General features: G+C 47.5%; 1 long non-coding RNA gene across 1 annotated transcript in view; it reads left to right on the forward strand.

Moving 5' to 3' along the window:
- The first annotated feature begins 320 nt into the window (after nucleotides 1–320).
- LOC139803640 (uncharacterized) overlaps nucleotides 321–19,992 on the forward strand; it is a 235,479-nt gene continuing 215,807 nt past the window's right edge. The window contains exon 1 of the long non-coding RNA XR_011729083.1: nucleotides 321–406. This is a non-coding gene — a long non-coding RNA (uncharacterized lncRNA). The remainder of the gene's footprint in view (nucleotides 407–19,992) is intronic.

Consider the following 19,992-nt stretch of genomic DNA (forward strand, 5'->3'; position numbering starts at 1 on the left):
AGTGGGGAGAAAACAGCAGGTAAAATAATCACTCATTATGAGCAAGTTCAGTGTTAAGATAACTGAAATGCAGGGTGGTGGTTCTGATTTTCAGTCCCTTGTTATCTCAGCTTAAAGAGATGAACTTTTTATTTTGTAGTGTTTAAATTATACTGGGGGTGCGAGGGGGAATTAATTCTTCCAGTTTCTGTTGTAACTTCATGCCTTTGGTCTTGCCTCCTCTTTATTTAGCCCGAGTAATAATCATAAAAAGTTGGCTGCATGCTTTTGGAATTAATGCTTAAATTCACCCTTTAGATTTGTTTTTGTTTGATGTTCCTAGAATTTGTGTGAAGAGAAATGTAGCTGGGAGCACCAAATACTGATTACAGAGTTGGGTGAAGCTCTTTCTCTGGTTGGATCCCTGGTGAGTGATGGCAGTGGCATCGTGTTGTCTGTCAATGTTCTATCACAGGGGGAGGACCCTTCATTTGGTAGTAGTCACACCAAAAGTCATAATTTTGAATATTTAATCTTTGGGGATGATATTGCTGTGAAGGATGGTTTTAAGTGACTTGAGTTTGTAGAGAAAATGATTGATTTAAACTACTAAAGTGTTAGGGCAGAAGCAAGCAGACTGATAAACAAATTCACCTTCAAGATTACTGCTCTGCTGTAACCCAACATGCTTGTGAGTTAAGATCAAACCTGGGTTTTTTCCTTACTCATTCTTGGGAGATGGAAATTGGGGGTGTAGAACTTAAAATCCTAATTTTCTTCTTTAACTCTTTAGAGGACTGTTGGTAGTAGAAGATGAGAGCCTTTCTCCACAAAATCCTTGTTTGGAGAATTAACTCCACTGTGTTACTGGTTTTGCTCCAAGATCTTAGTGAAACCTCAGTGAAAAAAAAAAAAAAAAAAAAAAGCAGTATTTATTTCTTAGCATTTGACTGCACTGCCCTGGAGGGCATGGACAAGTTGGGACACAACATGTCTTTGCTTTTCCTCTTTACTGAGGAGTGGTTTTATTTGGCCAGGGAAGATGGAAATTCCAGTTAATGTGGGCATTAAGAAACTTGTAGGAAAAGTTATTACCAAACTCAAGCAAAGCACCTTGTAATGTTACTGCTTTTTTCTTGTACACCTGTTGAGAAAAGCAGTTGGGAGGAGCAAAGGAGCCTTGGTTAAAGTAGATACAAGACTGAAGCCCAAATATTATCTTAAAGTTTTGTTCTAATGCTCCTTTTCCTGCTCTCTGGGTTGCTTTAAATTCTTTATGTTGAACAATCTGTTTCACTTGGAAAAAGCTCTCGGAGCTTTTTCTGACAACAGTGCTCAGCATCTGCTCATTTCAGGAGAAAGCTGTTCACTATTTTAGGGAAAGTGCAGATTTTTAATTGGAATTTGTGATGCTGCCCAAGAATAGCATGAGAGTGGTTGTGTTTTCTGTGCTAAGCACCTCGGCTGGAGCCTGCCTCATCCACAGTTCCTCTGAGGAAAAACAGCTCTTGTTCAGCCTATTTTTAGAAGAACTCAAGTGAAAATGCTGAAATTCCTTAATTGGGGGTGAACTTGGCAGAGGGAGATTTTGGATTTCACGAGTTATGTGGATTGTTCCATTGCTGACATTTGTTCTCATGGTTCTGCTTCCAGTTCACACTTGCTGCCTCTCAGACCTAATGTCAGGATGGGTGGGATTGTCTTGTGTGTGTTGGTGCTTTCACAGCTTCCCTGTCTTCTGAAAAACTGGAAAAAAAAACCCTTAAAAATGACTTTATCTATGCAATAATACGTGGCACACACAATGTGGTGACAGCCTGTGATCTGTTTTGTGTCCTGGTGAGTCTAAGCAGGGCAGGACTTCTGGAATAGCTTTTGTTCCATGAGATGATACTGGATTATTTCCTTGCTTTATGGAAGATCATAATTCCAGGGCACTTTTGTAATCCCTTGGGAAATCCTACCTAAAAAGAATCCAGGTCTCTATCATCATTTTGCTTTCTGTAAATTCCCAGCTCTCCCTTTTTTTCATGTTCCTGAGGTGAGTTAAAGCACAGGGAAGACTTTGGAGCTTTCTCCAACAGGAAGGATGTTTGTAGAACTGGCATCAACATTGTCTTTTAGTGAACTTCCTTTAATTTGGAGAGTGGAGCTTTTATGCCACCTGTTTATAAGTTATCCAAGAAATTATTTTTACCTGGGATGTTACTATGACAACAGACAGTCAAGTCTTCACCAAACCCATTTCTAATGTTGTCCAACTGCTGCTAAATCAGTAGGATCTGGTGTTTTGCTGTGCTTTCCAGATTGAAGGCAGTGTGAAAGAGGTGTAAATGCTTATTTTGCCAAATCTGCTTTCTCCAGGTATTTTCAGATAATTATTGCAGTAATATATTGGCAGTAACACATATCACAAGAAACCTTGATTTCTCTCCCTCCCCATTCTGTGGGGTGAGAATAGGAAGAAAGTAAATTTTATTAATAAATTATATCAGTCAACATGGATATTATTAGGGTGCTTTTTTCATCATTTGAACTTTCTGTGAAGTGCCATTATTAGGGTATTTCCATACAATGATTTCAGTACTCTGCTCTTGGGGATCCACAAATGTCAGTGTGAGCAAATGGATCATTAGTGACACCTGAAGCTCTAAGAGAGCTCTGAAAGTGATCTGCAAAACCTCTTGGGAAGTTGGAAAGTGTTCTTGCTGCTCTTGGCTCTTCTTTAGCAGCTGAAAACTCTGATTTCTTGCAGCTGGAGGCAGGATGCTCTGATGAAGCCTTGCAGGGATGGATGTCATTAGGCTAATGAAGAAGAGAAGCAGATCATTGCCTACACCTGGCTGGAGATTGATTCCTAATTAAAGGCCGGGCACATGGCACAGGGGGGTCAGGTTTACCAAGCTGGAAGTTGGATTTAGTGGTAGAGCAGTTTCCTTTTCCCTCCCTTTGGGAAGGTTTTTTTACCCTGTTGGTGTGCATCAAAATATTTTTAATGTAAATCTGAGTTGTGTAAATTTGTAAAATAATGGCAAAATATAATTGCATAAGCAAGGATAGTTTGATTTTTAAGGGGAAGAACTCTTCAGAGATCTGTAACCTGAAAAGCTGTCAGCACAGGCTTTTGGACACTTTAATGATCTGATCATCAGGAATCCTCAAAAGCACTTTGGTGGAAGAACAAGGTATTTTGATGTTTTGGCTTGTAATAACCTTATTTTATAAGTATCCCAGTGGCATTTCTTGCTATCTGGCATTAAGACTTAGAAATGCATTAAGTACAAGGATCTGATAAACTTTCTAGCCTTCTGTTCTGATCTGTTACTCATGCAAAGCCTTTTTGGTACTCTGGAAAAAAAAAAAAAAAAAAAAGCTGTGATCATTCCCATTTCTGCTGCTCAGGTTGGAGAACAGGACTCAGCCTGGATGGAAGGCAGGGAAAATGAGGTCAGATAACAAAACTGTGCCATTATGTGGGTCTTCTGAACTGTGAAAGATTATGCAATTTAGTCCTTAAAGGAGTTATATTTTAGCTTTCCAGAGCTGCTCTGAGCATTAACTTGGGGTAACAGCCTCAGGAGGTGATGGGTGGTGGGTGATGGGTGAGGATGGAAGCTGCTCACAGCTGGGGAGGTGTTGGGAAGTCAGCAGTTACCAGTAAGAACTCCAGTTCTGGGCCAGTATTGGATTGTGAGGTACCAAAACAGCTTTTCTGGCTTGAGCACATCCTGGGAATTTTTATTTTCTTTTCATATTTTACCATTTCACTCCACATGGAAGTGGCTGCATAACTTTGAGATCTCCCTTTATAACAAAATATTGAATTTTTGTCTGCTGCAACTGAGCTGTGTGCAGCAGGTGGGTGGCCATGGGATTGATGACCCCAAATTCAATGCTTTTTCATTACCCCTTGGTTTGTATGTAGCACCTGCTTAACTAAAATAGTTTTTTTCATGCTGTTCAGGCTTTGGAACCAGGGTGTAATAGTGGGTTTTGTGGTTTTTCATTAATGCTAGATCAGGCACCAGAGATGTGGAACAAAAGAAATGAGGTGTATCAGGGTGTATTTCACTTCTGCAGCATTTCAGAAGTGAAAGCAAGGGAGGGTGCTTTGTGTCCTTGAGTTTTATATTTATATATGACCTCTGTAAAAATGAAACAAGTGTTAAAACTGGAATAATTCCTTGCCTGCTCTGCTAAGGAACCTGACTTCCTAGTTGGAACCTGCTGGTCTGGGGAGGAAATCTTTTCATTGCTCCTTGGCTCTGTAACTGGAGGATTCATTTGTCACCATCAAGGTTAGAAGCATGGTGGGGGGGGTTTTTTTGGGTCCAAAAGCTCTGCCTTTTCTAAAAATGCTCCTTCAGAACTAAGGGTTGTGGGTGGGCAGGCAGGAGAAACAAAAAGGATTTTTTTGTCAGCTGGGAGTAAAGATGACTCCAAAAGATTTCCTGATGCTGAGCAAAGAGCAGCACTAATGAGCTCCTGTGGGAAATGTAATCTGCCCACAGTGAGTAAAATACTAGACAGGGAAGAAGAGTGGTTTTTATGAGCCAGGTATGATTTCAGCTTTTTTCCATAACCTCCTGACCTTGCTGAAGATGGGAAAACACTTCAGGTTGCTAATTCAGTTATTTCAAAGCATGTTGATAGTGGAAGATTAATTGTAGGAGAGCATTCATCAAAGATGAGTAGAGAGGGTGATCTTTAGGCTAGTTTTAAAAATTAAAAATCCATTAGGGTTTATTTCAAACAATAAATGGGTGTGAACCTGCAGATCCCAAATTGCACAGGGGGTTTCTCCTGTTAAATTTCAAAAGCCTTCTGGTGACCTGGGGGTGGATTGAGAGGCAAAACCATCCTCAGAAACATCCACAGAATTATCACCTGCTCTGGGGACTGTGACTTGTGTTAAGATTTGAGAGAGCACCCAGCCTGTCACATTCCTGGCACCTGACAGAGTGATGCTCTAGAAAGTCACCCATGGAGGTAATGAAGAGGGGACATAAAAACCATACAAGACATTGATGAAGTTTTTTTTGCCTTGCAGTCATGGAGTCCATGCAGTTTTTCATTCAGGTCATTAGTAGTCAAAAGCTTGGAGAGAATCTTGGCTCTGGAAATGGAGCATCCTAGAGCTTCCCATCAATTGTGAAATTTTGTGGGGTTTTTTTGGTTGGTTTTTTGGGGGTATTTTGGGGTTTTTTTTTTTCCTTTTTTTTTTTTTATTGTTTTTTTGGGTTGGTGGTTTTTTTTTGTTTTTTTTAAAGTGTGAGGTTGTGGTTATATTGGAGATAAATTGAAAGGGAGGTATAGTAGGTGATGCAGGGGGTGTGTGGTCATCACCTTCACCAACACACACCTGCAGTGCAGAGCTCACCTGTTTCCTGAGGGCCTCGTGGTTATTCAAGCCTGACTTGGTTGTTGCACCTATAGAAAAACCAAGAAACTCTTTAAATTATTCCCAGAAACCCAACTGTGCCATTAGTCAGGCTGGTAAAGTTTGTCCAGAGGCAGAAAGCATCTCTAGCAGCAAATGTTCAGGCTGTTTGGAAGATGAGTTGCAGGAGCCATCACAGCCCAGAGAAAGGGGGATTTATAGGCTGTGTGTCTCTGCCCCCAGGAAATAAGGGGTGTAAAACAGGGGCCCCACAGCCCTGGAGAAGGAAAATGGATTTTCTTGGTGATAAAATATCATTTCCAAGGCAGTGAGTTTTCCCAGACTTAATTCTACAAGGTGCTTTTCACACTCTGGGATGAACACTGGGATTCCTTCACAAGGAATTCCTTCCTTTTATGTCTGTATATCACATATGGGGATATATACACCCAAACTTACATTTATTTGTGTGCTCCAAAGGGAGTTCCAGTCAGAAAGAATGCAGAATTTGCCTTGATAGAAAGGAAAAGGTGGTGACTATTGCTGTGTGTCTGAGCTGAAGTGAACTGGCAGGGCCCCAGCCACTGCTGTGTTCCAGTAGCTGGCAACCTCCTCCTGTTTCTTGGAAGAAATGTGTTAAAAGTACTAATGATTTTAACAAAGAGAAATGTGGAATAATTAAAAAGGACAGAAAATAGAGGAGGCAGGAGGTCTGGAAGGCCCAGTGTACATCAGAGACTGTTTTCAGAGATAAAGAGAAAAGAAACCAACCCTGTTCTCACATTTTCAGAAAACCTTGGTCAGAGAAGAGTTCTGGTGTGATGCCCGTGCTGCAAAAGCACATCCCAGGGTGATGTGCCCACCCCTGAGAAGGGGATTCTGCAAGGATGGGTTTTTCCTTCCTTCAAGGATGGGTTTTTCCTTCCTTCAAGGATGGGTTTTTCCTTCCTTCAAGGATGGGTTTTTCCTTCCTTCAAGGATGGGTTTTTCCTTCCTGCAAGGATGGGTTTTTCTTCCTGCAAGGATGGGTTTTTCTTCCTGCAAGGATGGGGTTTTCCTCCCTGCAAGGATGGGTTTTTCCTTCCTTCAAGGATGGGTTTTTCCTTCCTTCAAGGATGGGTTTTTCCTTCCTTCAAGGATGGGTTTTTCCTTCCTGCAAGGATGGGTTTTTCCTTCCTGCAAGGATGGGTTTTTCCTTCCTGCAAGGATGGGTTTTTCCTTCCTGCAAGAGCTTGCAGATAAATTAAAAAGCAATGATCTGCAAAGCTCTGAAATTCTTTTACATTGTAAAAGTACTGATAAAGCTAGGGTTTTATTCAGTGCTATCTTTTCTCTAATAGTAAAGAGGGCTCAAGATATTTCAGTTATCCATCCCTGAGGGCTGCTCCCCTTCCCATTACAGACCTGCCCATACTTTTTTGTTTGTTTTCCAATTGAATCCTGACTGTAACAACCAAAATGCCTTATTTCAGTGATTAGATTTGCACCCTAGGCTGCAGAGTTAGTGAAGCTAGTGCAGGGTAAAGGATTAGAATTAGCAAAGCTGGAGAAAATGTAATAGCAAAGTGGATGCCAAGAATCCAACTGCAGAGATCCTGATTGTCTCAGTGGTGCTAATTTGGTCGTTGCCATTTCACTGGTGATCAGCAGAGCTCAGTTAAATGAGCCAAAGGGAGGTATCAGTGCTTTGGCTCTTGCCATAGGTCCCACTGCATCTTTAGGATGCCTTTGGAGAGGTGGTTGTGACAGAGCAAAGTCTTTGTATTGATTTAAACTTAGTTGGATGGGGCTCACTGGGAGGCAAGGTGATGTGACTGGTAAGTTGTTCCAAAAGTTCATCATGTCTGCTGAACTGGGGAAGAAATTTGTGGGCAAATCAGTTGGTTTGTAGTCAGTTGTGTGAGTGTATCACAGAGCCTTTTGGGGACCTTCCATGGTGCCTTTCATCCTTCTCTGCCAAATAAAAATGAACTTGGGTGGCCTCTGCTGCTCTAAGGTCAGGATGGGTTTCTTTATCCCTTGTGTGGAATGCTCCAGGAGTCAAACATCTTTTTTTTATTATTTTTTTACTTTTTATTTGACACTATTCCATGGTTGGTAATAGTAGCCACAGCAAGATGACTTGCAGAAGAACCCCTCTGACCAGGTTCTTTGAGTTGGTGTACTTAGAGCTGTGAATTAGCCTGTCTTGTCAGTGTCACAACCAAGCAGTGAAGTCAGGGACTGCAGCTAAAATCCTCATCTTTATTGCATCTAAAACTGGAGATTTGATCTTATATCCCTGCTCAGGTTTCAGACCTCTGCCAAGTTCCATGGGTTGAGGTGCCATTTGCCTGAAATTCGTTCCTGCAGGCACCAGTTGCAAAACTCCCACCAAGGATAAGAGGTACAAAATAAAGGCTTTTTGTCCCTCACCTGCCATTCCCATTCATCTGCAAGGCTGTGGGGATTAGGACTCCCAGTTAGCACCATCTGGCACAGCTCATGCTCGGGCTTCCCATGATGTGATCGCAGCCATGCGACCATTCCACTGCCACAGGGATGAGGCCTGGGTGTGCTGCTGGCACTGTTTGTTCTGAAAGGAGTTTCTGGTTCTGTGAAAAACACCACCATTCGAGCAGAAAAACAAGGGATAGAATACAAAAAAGCAGAATTCCAGCAGCTCTCTTCAAAAAAAAAAAAAAAAAAAAAAAAAAAATGGAGAGAATTGTTCGTATGGGGCATGAGGGGTTGTGGAACACGATGTTCAGAACCAATATACAGCTCCCTGCTGTAGGGAGCTCTCTGTCTTACCTGGCTGCCTTTTGTTCTACTTCATCCCAGGAATCATTTCCTTCTGACACAGAAGGTTGCCATTAATACCTTCCTGCCTGCATCTTTGTTTCTGGGCAATTTCCAGAGCATTAAGCCACAGCACATCCACTTATTCTGGGACTCCCCATCTCGGTCATTAGCTTCTTTTGCAAAGCCTTGTCCACTGCATGCTGCAAACCTAATTGTGCTCTGCCTGTTTCCTCCACTTTGACTGCTGTAGCAGTTAGAGCCTCAAAGAGCTCCATCAGATTAACCACAACTCTTCCTAGCTGAAACCACCTTGGTCCCCACAACTCAAGCTGTGCTTTTTGCGTTTGATCTTTTAAATGCTTTGTGATGCTTACCCCACCGGTGAGGTGAAGCTAATTGGAATGGAACTTCCTAGAGCACTTCCAGAGCCTTTCCTGTAACCGTGCCAAAAGCTTTCCCATCTCCGGGGCCTGCCCCTGAATTTAGCTGTGAAATGACAGATGGGTTTTCAAATTTGGCGGCGGGATTTGGGGAGTAAATTTGGGATTTTTGGGCTGCACGGGGAAAAGGGGGAGCCTTTGGTTCGAAGGGTTTGGCACTGCCAGTAGAGTCTACACTAGAAGTCTGCCAGGCAGCAGGGTAAAACAGCCCCCCACTGTCCTTCTGCTTCCACTGGCCAGTTTCCAGGGCTTCTTTGCTACATCCTGATCCCCTCCTTATTTTATTTCCAGACATTAAGGTGTCAACTTATCCCTTACGCTCCAAGCCTGCAATTTGCTTGCTCCCTCCCCCCCATTCTTGGCAGCCTTGTGCTTTGGCATCAACACATCACATTAGGTGATTTCTGTAGCTCTCATTAGAATTTCACTCATTTAGAGGTGCTGTTTGGGGGAAAAAAAAAAAGAAAAAGTGAGCTAGGAGCAGGCTTCTTGTGTCTGTCAAGAGCTAAATCAAGCTCAGCAGTTATGAGCTCAGCCTTAAAAGCTCAGCCTTTGATCACTTCTCTGCACAAAATGTGAACATCTCTCAAGCAAGTGGCATTGCCAGATGGGAAGGGGTAAAAACTTTCCTGGAATAAGTTAGGGGGGGAAGATAGGAGGTCAGCACTGTCCAGTGGAGCATTAAAGACCACCCAGTATCCTGGAGTTTGGGTACCACAGGTAACCCAGGAGGGACAAGGCTGGAGGAGGGGGCTGACTCTGGGGACAGGGAAGGAAATGTGTTCATGTGGCTTTCAGCTGGGAAGGAGGGAGAACTTCATAGAATCCTAGAATTGGCTGGGTTGGAAGGGACCTCAGAGCTCATCAAGTCCAACCCTTGCTCCACTCCCCCCGTGGTTCCCAGCCCATGGCACTGAGTGCCACATCCAGGCTCTTTTGAAATATCTCCAGGGATGGAGAATCCACCCCTTCCCTGGGCAGCCCATTCCAATGTCTCATCACCCTCTCCCTAAAGAAATTCTTTCTAATGTCCAACCTAAACCTCCCCTGGCACAACTTGAGACCTCTTGTGCCCTCTTGTCTTGTTGAAAGTCGTCTGGGAAAAGAGACCAACCCCCACTTGGCTCCAACCTCCTTTCAGGGAGTTGTAGAGAGTGCTGCTCATCTGAGCTAGGTGAAGCCTGTCACTTTTCACCTGTCTGGGGAGAAGGAGCTTTGTGTGAGCAGCTGTATCACAGCTCTGATTTCCTGACCAGCAGGAAAGGTTTTGTCCCTCACACACTTCCAGTTTTGCTGGTTTAGACACAAACTCTTCTTGGCCAGCATCCAGCTTCCCTATGGAAGTGGTGGCCCTGGCATCTGTCTGGAAGAGAAAGGACCTGTGCATGAGTTGTAGTTCTGAGCATCCAGGGAAGGAACTGGAGCTCCTATCTCTTGCTAGGGGAGTAATCCAGATTTTTGCATCTCTTACTGGCAGCTCGTTTCCCGCAGGTCCCTTCAGCCTCTTGCTAAGATGGAGAGCGAGTGCCACCTTGTGCACAGCATCCACCATGCCTCCCACTCCCAGGAAAACGGGGCCAGAGCTGCCTCTTGCCGGGGAGGGGGGGACCCAAGGCAGGGGGAGGCAGAAGTGATGGTTACCAGGCTGCCTCCCCGCGTTTCCCCTATAATAAGAGGGATTCAAAGCTGAGTCGGAGTGACAAAGCCAGTGGGGGACAGGGACGATGGGTTTAGTAGCTGGGGACATAAAAAAAAAAATAAAAAAAAGGGTGAATGAAGCTGGTAGAACATTGTAAACGCCAGAGCAGAGGTGGCTCTTGTCGCCTCCCCGGTTGACAGTGACTTTAATTTGCTCTTGGAATCAAATTCCGTAGCTCAGCACCTGCATGGATCCAGGAGGCTGAATCATTCCTGGGCTGCTCAGTGCCAGCAAATCCCCCCCCCCCCCCCATCCCGGGTGCTTTGTCCCCAGCATCCCGCTCCTCTCCGGTTCCCCTGCTGGCACAACCCGCGATGTCCCTGCAGGAGAAGTGGCACTAGTGCCATCCCGCGGCCACCCGGGCCTTTGCAAGAGGGAGAGTGGCTTTGTCCCGCTATTGTTTTCCCTGTTTCTGGTTCTATCTTGGTTGTCTCTTTGTAGCCAGGGTGATAAAAGTTTCAGGAGGTGTTGGCTGATGGGGCTGCTGAGAGGGTTATGAGAGCAGCCTGGGAAAACGAGCCCTGTGCTCCATCCAGCAGTCCTGGAGCTGCCCTGAAATTCCATGGGGAAAGATGCTCTAAAAAGCAGGGTAGCTCTGCCAGGGCACTAACAGAGTCCCTAAGCTGCTGGTGTCAAAAATCTGGCAGCCCAGGCTGGGAAAGCTGTGCTACAGGTGAGGTGAATTGCCCCCAAAACCCCCTCAAAACCTTCTCTTCCCTCCTGAGAGAGTAGGGCTGTATGATATATATATGTTTATATTTATATATATTTTTATATATATGATATATATATATTTATAAAACTACACACATCGGTCTGTTGCTGTTTTCCTCTGTTTCAGGAGGGTGTGCAGAAAGGGAGCTATTAGGAGGTGAGAGAAAACAGAAGTCCCTCTGGGATGTCACCTGGGGATATGAGACCTTGGTGATGCTCTCAGTTAGTTTTGAGCTGGCTTGGGACAGACCACGTGAGGAAGTAATCCCAAACAGGATTATTTCAATAGTTTAGATGAAGGTACATCCCCTTTCCATATTTCTGGGGAAAAAAAATGACACCTTGAATTAGACCAGTTCTATGGGAATGTCTCAACCTTGTTCTTGTGTGAGGATGGCAAGCCTGGGCTTTTACAGACACCGTGCTTTGCCACTGTCACTCAAGCAGTGGTACCTTTCCAGGTCTCCCTGGTGACACAGACAAACCCTGTGGGCCTAGGAAAAGAGATGGTTGGGGGTGTTTTCATTTTTCCAGGGGAAATAGATGTGTGATGCCACCCTCTCCTTGTGGTACCTTCTGTGTAAGGCTGTGGAGGGACCAGTGATGCCTTGGGTCTCCTGCTAGGTGCTTTTCCAGGACCTTCCCTAGGCAGGAATTTCTCCTATTTCCCAGGTTGTTCCAGTGCTTCTCCGTCCTTTCCACCAGAAAACCCTTTTCCTAATTCCATGAATCATTTCTGCTGCAGGTTGGTCCCATTGCTACCCACACAGCTATAGAAGTTGGGTGCTCCCTCCCCTTACAGCAGCCTTTTATGCTCTTGGTGGTTATTGTGGTTTTCCTAACTTCTTTCTTTGTTTGGTTTTCCCTCCCTTATCATCAAACCTTCCCTCAAGACCAGGCCTCTGCCCAGATTTTTTTCTCCTCATCCTACTTGCAAGCAGTCCCTGTATTTCTCAATGTAGCTCAAACCTGAGACCTCCCTGGCACACTCAGTGGGATGACAAGAAACTCCATCTGGTCGCTTGAGAGTAAAGATGTGTATTTTTTAACCTGAACAACTGGTGTCAGGACTTCAAGACTTTGACCACTTGTTATATAAATAAGGAGTGGAGAGTGGTGCTTTGTGTACATCTACAAGGGAAGGGTGCTTAGAGGGTTGAACTCTTCCATCTTACCATCAGCTCAGCCCCAGCTGTGTTCTTCCCTGTGGGGAGGAAGCAGTGTAGCTCTCCTGAGTGTGGGGGAACTGTACAGGGGAAATAAGGTGCTACTTTGTCCTCTGTGGTGACTCCATCATGGAATGACCCGATCCAGAGCCACTGTTGCAAAGATCAGCTTGTATTCCCCGAGGCTTTTCCACCAGGAAATGGGACTTGACTCCACTAAAGCCATGACTGGCACAGGGGTAGGTCTGATGGTGGAGAAATCCTCCTCCTGAATGACAAGGAGATGGTGCCTGGGACCAGAGGTGCCTTGGTGTTGGTGCTGTCCTTGCTGTGGGGTGTTCCTCTGGGGACTTTTGGCATCTGACCAGTCTGCAGGGTGTGACTTCCCAGAGGAGGTGGCCTCAGCTGAACCCTGAGCAGAGTGAGCCCCTGACCCAGCTGGGGGTGTCTGTGGGATCACCAGTAACCAAGGCTTTAGCACAGAAGTGGGACCATGTCCCTGGGAGCATGGGATCCCACACAGGGCACAAAACATGGAGGAGGAGACAGACTGGGAGCAGTTTTATGCCTCTGGGTAGTAACCCTCTGCTTCCAGGTGTTTGAGCCTTGACTTACCTAAACAATGAGGGGTCAGGAAATGAGCAGAAAACACTCCAGGTGAAACTATGTCTGGCTCCATCCCCAGCCTTCCTTTTCCATCCACCAGCCACAGCTGATCTGCCTCTTGCTGCCTTGTGCTCAGCTCCCTTGATTTCAGGCCATGACTCTGTTTGGGGGGGTGTGGGAGGCAGCCCCCCCCCCCGTGTCTGTGCACAGGGATTTGTGCACAGAGAGGAATACTCTGGGAACAGTTTTCCTGCAGATCCCCAGCTGCAGCCTGGGGTTGGGGACTGCTCCTGGAGGAATGCTCCTGTTTGCAATGGAGAGGGCTTTGTGTGTGGGGAAGAGGGTGACATCTAAGTGATCTAACCTCCTAAATCCCCTCTTGGCTAAAAAAAAAAAAAGAAGGGGGCTCATGGGAAGCCCAAGGGAAGAGAGAACTTTTGAGGATTTTTGCTGAGGAGTTTGTTGTGACTCCATCCTCTGCAAACCTGGAGAGACATCTGGTCCAGGAAGAGCATCTGGCTTGGCACAATTGATCTTGAGTCTCAATTCCCTCTGTGCACCAATCTCGGGACCGGTCCATTGGGCCCTGCATAGCCCCTCGGTTACCTGCATTCCTTCAGAGCTGTCTTTGGCCTCTTGGTGGCCCCTGGAGGGAGCCAGCAGCTTTCCTGCTGCACTGCAGACTGCCCTGGAGTGATTCTCTCCCTTCTGCCTCTTAATGCCAGCTTTAGGCTTACTGACTCCCTCTACTTGGCTTCTTAGCTCTCCCTGCCTGCTTTGCAAAGAACCGAGAGCTTGGTCAAGAACAGAACTACCCTGTGGCTGGAAATCTGCCCACACAGGGTTGGATGGAAGAGATCAGGCTGTTAGGAATGTCCCTTCCCCCAGCAGTGAATCCAGTCACCACGGAACCCCTGACTTACAAGGGGGGCAAGCGAGGTCAGAACGTGTCCTGTCACCTTGCAGCACTTGATGGCTGTGGGAGCAAGCAGGTCTGACACCTTGGTACTTGTGCTGACCTAGTAGGAAAGAGAAAGGGGTAAAATCCAGCTTCTCTTTAGGATCTCTGTGCCACTAGAGCCCCTCCTGCACCTCGCAGCCTCTTGCCCTGTGAGCTGCTGCTGTTATGTGATACCTGGCCTTGCTGGAGCAATGCTCAGGATGAGGTCTGCAGGAGAGGAGTGGTCCTGGAGCAATGCTCAGGACCACTGGATGTCGTCCTACAGACACTGGGTGCTTCCTCACTCCTGCCTCTTGCCAGGGTTGGAGGCACAACCCCTTCTCAGCTCCTTGCTTGGGCGATGCCTCTGCTGTGGAACAGCCTGGAGAGTGAGGAGCAGCTACATCCCTCAGCACCACACTGCTGTCCTCCAAGGCCTGCATCCTCTGCTTCTTCACTTCCCTTGTCCTGCTTCCCCAGCAGCCCTACCTAAAAGTGCCTGCCTCTCACAGGAGAGCATGAAATGGAGCAATCCCACAAAGCACAGTAAGGTTTTCCTTTCTCCCCTTTCTCCTAAACAAGGCAAGTGCACAGCTACCAAAATCTCCGTTGCAGCCAAGGTCGTGTGTCCCACATCAAACACTGCAGGGATGGAGGATGGAGATGCCCATGGGCTCAGCTCCTCGGGCAGACGCAATGCTGATAGAAGTGGAGCAGAGATGAAGAGGGGAGTGGGTGCAGAGAGTTGTGTGCATGCAGCTGAATCCAGCTCTGTGGCTTTTTGCAGCCAAATAATTAAATCTTCCCTTGCCCGAGCACAGCTCTCAGGAGGCTCAGAACTCGGGGCTCGGCGTGTCTTTAGGAAGCTGAAACTACAAGTCTTACAACAGAGGTTTATTGAGCTCTGAAGCCTGACCTAAAAACCCACCTGGGCCATTGCAGTCTCACCGGGGGCTGCCAAAGGAGACGCGTCCCGACTTTCGGGCTGTCGTGACAGAGCCCGGAGGGGACGGCCGTGACCCTGGGGCCAGGCTGCAGCGCTGCAGCCCCTCACCTTGCTATCCCTCTCTGTAAAAAGCAGGTTTCTAAATGCGTTCCGTCAATAGCTGAGGCTGTGAAGGCGGTGGGACGGGACAGGAGAGGGGAGGAGAGGAGAGGACGGGCGGCTGGAGCCGTGTTGCAGCTCTGCGGTGCAGCGGGGGCTGCAGGGCCGAGCCCCCGCACAAGCGGGGCAGGGAGCCAAGGCAGAAAAGATAACCAAAACAAGCAAGTGGAAAAAATAAAGCAAAAAGTAGCACCTTTACCCCCCAGAAGGAAAAAAAAAAAAAAAATAAAAAAAGGTTTTTTGTTTGTTTGTTGTTTTGTTTGTTTTTCCAGGGAGCTTCTGAGCAGCATTGCGGAGCCCAGCGCTCTTTTTATAGCACTGGGAAGGAGAGGGGGTGCGGGTTTCATTGCTCTGAGGGGGAAGGGGGGGTCCCTTTGGCTGGAAAGGGGGTGTCCTTCGCTCTACAACGAGGGGGCCGCTCGCCTGCCCCTCTCGCCCCCTCCCCGCTCCTCGGAGCCCTCTGCCCGCGACCCCCCTCAGCTCTGCCCGCATTGTCCTGCCGCTCCTCCTGCCCTTTGTACTCCGGGAGCCCCCGCAAGCCCCGGCGGGGGCCGGAGCGGGGCCTCCATCCCCGATCCCCCCCCCCTCCTCCCCGTGCCCCCGTTAATGCGGGCAGACAGCTGCCCCGCCAGGCGCTGCCGGCATTGTTACTCCTATTTGTCAAAAGGCCGAGGATGCTCCATAGATCGCTCCGTGGCTGTTGTTAAGTGTAATTAGAGGGTTTATGTCCCCAATTTCCATGAAAATGAAGCTGTGAGGCTCCTCTCTTGGCATTCACCGCGTGCCTTAATTGTATGGACATTAAATCAAGGTCCGCTGTGAACACGCAGAGAGGGGCTCGGGCTGTCCCCGCTCGGAGCGGGGCAGGCGGCGAGCGGGGGCTTGCGGGAGAGAGGCGGGGGAGGGTGGGGGGGGAGAGAAAGAGAGAGAGAGGCTGTCAGTGCAGGGTCCCCCCCCGCCGGGAGCTCCGGCCTCCCTCCCCGCTGACCGGGGGTCCCCCTCCATCGGGGCAGCCCTCCCGGCGGAGGGGGCCCGGGACGGTGAGGGGAGGAGGAGGTGAGGGGGGGGTTTTGCCTTGCGGCCGGGTGCCGCTGCCATTCCCCCCCCACCTCCTCGCCCTGCTGGGGTCAGCATCGCCCCCCCGGAACCCCCCTCCACTCCCCTCCGGGGCTCGGCCAGCCGCTCCGCTGCACCGCGCCCGGCTGGATGCTGAGCACCGGGAAAAGTCCCGGGGACAGAGGGATGGATGGATGGACAGACAGACAGAGATCCCGAGCTCCGGCTCTACTAGCGATAAAAATGCGGCTGGTGCTAATAATAATAATAATAATTCTTATTCTTAATAATAATAAAAGCCGACAGCGACGCGTACAGCTCGCAACAAACCTCCGGCTGCCGGTACCGGGCAACGCGTCCCGGTACGGAGGCAGGAGCCGCCGCAAAGCACCGGGAGATGCTGCACAACCCCCCGGTCCCGGGGTGCGGGTCCCTCCGCCGCCGTCCGAGCCCCGAGCAGCCCTGGGGGGTGACTGTGGGGTACGTGGGACCCCGCCACCCCCCTCTGTTCCCTCCCCCGAGCAAAATGAAAATCCCGCTCGTGTGTTTTCTTTGCTCGCAAAGGCAAAGAGAGGCGATTTCTCTTCTCTGGAAGGGAAACCGGCTGAGGTTTAAACACGTTTTTCTCCCAGCTCTCCGCTCCGTCGCGGTTCGGTACATTAATCTCTCCAGTTAAAAAAAAAAATGCAAAAAATAGGAAAAAAATTAAAAAAAAAAAAACAAAACGATTTGAGAGGGATCGAAAAGGGGTAAAGCAATTAAACCGGTTTCGTTGATCGCCGTCGGACTTAGAGGCGCCTTTATGAATTTAGGACGATTTACCTCTCTAGATACCGCGTCTGAAAATGCTCACCCCCTCCTCCCCTTCCGCCCCTTCTTTTTTGTCCAAAAAAAAAAAAAAGAAAAAAGAAAAAAAAAAAAAGAGAAAAAGGAAAAAAAAAAATCACAAGCCCATTAAGGTCGCTTGCACAAGGGGAGGAAAAAAAAAATCCTGATGCTCTTCCAAGTTAGCAATAGAGCTGGGTGGCTCTCCCGCCATTGTCGCCCAAACCCCGTAATTAACAGCTCGCAGCAGATTTACCCGCTCCGGCGGCGGCCGCGCTCGGCGGCTCCGGCGGCACCGGCTCCGCTGCCGCGCTCACATCCAGTGCAAACGCCCTCCCGTGGCTCAGGACGCTTGTTTTTGTGTAGGCAAGCTGGAGATGAATAAGAAAGGCGCCTAGGCTCTCATTATCTTTGAATTTCAGACTTTTTTTTTTCCTCTCTCTCTCTTTTTTTTTCTCCTTTTCTCTCTCTCTCTCTCTTTTTTTTTCCTTTTTTTTTTTTTTTTTTTCCTTTTTTTTTTTTTTTTTTTTTTTTTTTTTTCCTCCTCTCTCTCCTCCCGCCCTGGAACAATGCAGAAGGACCCCACCAGAGTGAAAAACCAGGCTCCCGCTAGGCTTTAAAAGCAAGATGAACTTGGTGCACCACCCATCTTTCTCTTCTCTTCTCCAAAGCTCTTTAAAGGGGTTATGAGGCGTCTCTCTCAATTTATCCCTTTTCTCTTGATCTTCCTAGCAGAGGGGTTTGGGGTCTAGTCCTGGCTGTTTCAGCTGATCTCATCCAGTCTAAGGGATTAGAGCTTCTTCTCCGCATCCCGGCTCTCAGCACATCTGCTGATTGGGTTCAGCACAAGAGGATTACATTGGGACCCAATGACGTCACCGCTAGGACATAAGTTCTCCTCCATTAACCAAATCCTCATCAGCAAGATGTCCTTGAAACTGGAGGAGTAACATTCAGGACTCCATCGCCAGCCCGTCCCCACCTTCCTCCCGGGCGGGCTACTGGGGCTTTCGGAAAAAAAAAAAAAAAAAAAAAAAAAAAATATTGTTTAAAGCTTTGAGCACTTGCAGCTGCATCAATAATGCAGAGCTGCAGGCTGGAGGAGACAGGCGTTATAGGAGAACACATACCCTATAAATAGGGTTCTGCACCTAAACTGTTAATCAGAAGAGCTGTATATATTCTGTTGCTTTTTCATTTCCCCCCCTCTTTTTTTTTTTTTTTTTTTTTTTTGGTTGGTTGGGAAAGGAGGGGGGGACAGAGGGGGAGGGGAAAGCTGCATCCTACAGTTATATTTCCAAGCTCAAAAAGACATCAGCGATAATTTTTTTTAAGGCTGACATGGATGTAATTTTAAAATGGGTTTGCTTTTTTTTTTTTTTTTAAAGAAATGTGTAGGATTTCACCCCCGTTCTCTCCAAGAAGAGACAATGCGTCCTGAGTTATATAAAGTAAGAGGTTCCCTTTTAATATACAATAGAAATTTTTATATTTTGAGGTTCAATGCTAGATTTTTCTTAATATTACACGAGCTGAGACTCACAGGAGCGAGGACTTGCAAACAAATGGCTTTGACTTCCAACTGACAAACCAAGAGGGTGTTTTTGGTTTTTTTTCTTTGGTTTTTTTTTTTTTATGACTTCCACCCTGGGAAGCACTGCAAGCACCTATAGATTTGCTGCCCTCAACCTCCTCCAACCTCCACCGTAGCATCCAGGCAGCTCTCCCTGCTGCACCATCACTCCCAGGCATCCTGTGCCTGCAGTTCAGTGGGTGTCTCACTCCATCCTTCCACCACATCCATTTTGTGAGCTGGGAAGCAGGAAGAGATGGTTTGGGGTTTTTTTTGTGGTTTTTTTTTTTTTTTTCTGCAGCTCTTGTAGATTAAACTTAGAGACCTCATCACGGGGCAGCTGGGACAATGGAAAGGGGCACCAGGATTTATTTATGTATCCAGGCTCACTGAATTTCACCTCTGGGGGAGAGAAAACGTGGTGAACAACAAGCAGGCTGTGTCCAGCTAGGAGAGGTCTTGCTTAGAAGCCTTGTGTTTAATTTTTTGGTATGGAAGTGGCTTCTTCACTGCTAATTATCCATCATTCCCCTTCCAGACACACAACCACCCCCCCCAAAAAAATGTGTATACACATGCACTCACACTCAATACTGATTTTTGTGCTGGAAAGGGAAGGTCTCTGGGTTCCTGCACACCCTAATTCCCTGTCTAAAGTAACTTTTCTGGCCAGCAATGCCATGCATATTCACCAGAATGGCTTTCAGGATTCATTTGCCTGTGTGTATTTCCTCACCCTGGGGTATTTTCCTTCTTCTTGGGAAGGGGGCGATGCAGGGGGAGGAAGGATACAATTGTTTTGTTGGAAGGCATCTTGGAAGTCTCTTCCCTGCCCCAGAAGTGTGAGCATTTCCAGGACAGCTGGGTAATAACAGCTGGAAGAGAGATCTATTCCCTTCCCCACTATATCAAAACAATTGTTCTGAGGATGTCTCCCTTCCTGAGAGATGTGCCACGCTGGACCAGGCTCTGAGGGGGAAACTGCCTCCAAACAGCAGGAAAAAAACTGGTGGGCCACTTTTGGCTACTGGTGAACAAACAGAAATGCTCTGCAGTGAGGTGGAATATCACCTCCCGAGCTCAAGAGCCATATTTAAAAGGCAGCCACAGCACTCTGAGCCTCTGCCCCTATTTGTCTGCATTTTTCTCTTCCTCTTTTATAATGCTGCAGTTCAGGACATTGCTGCCAAACCAGGGATAATCAGTATTATGCAGCGAGGGGAATTTTCCCTTTAGCTTTTTGTCTTCTGAATTTTTTTTTATTATTATTATTTTTTTTAATAAATAAATCTGCTTATTTTATGAGCCTATTCTATATTGACCTATTTACTCCGACAGACCGAGACTCTCAATCTTTTATCGATTTTCAAGAAAACAACCTAAACAAATTAACAGGGAGGAAACCTCCCTTCTTCTCCTCAGGCTTTCCCCTTTGCATGGGGCACACCCCCGGGGGGGTGTGTGGGGTGGGTTTTGGGGGGGTGGGGATGGAGGAAGAGACTCGGACCCGGCCTCTACACCCAGCCCTGAGGATGCTGCCACCAGGCTTGTCTGTTCTTTAACCGGGGAGAAGCTCCGGGGATGTCCCCGGGGGATGGGGCAGCTTCTCCCCGGCCTCCCCCGGGTCTCCCCCCGGCCCGGTCCCGCTTTCGCTGTCCATGGTATTGAAGGAGCGGAGCCGGCAGCCGCGATGCTCGGGGGTGTGTGGGGGGGGTGACACACAGA

Source organism: Heliangelus exortis, chromosome 16, assembly GCF_036169615.1.
Source record: "Heliangelus exortis chromosome 16, bHelExo1.hap1, whole genome shotgun sequence".
NCBI lineage: Eukaryota > Metazoa > Chordata > Aves > Apodiformes > Trochilidae > Heliangelus > Heliangelus exortis.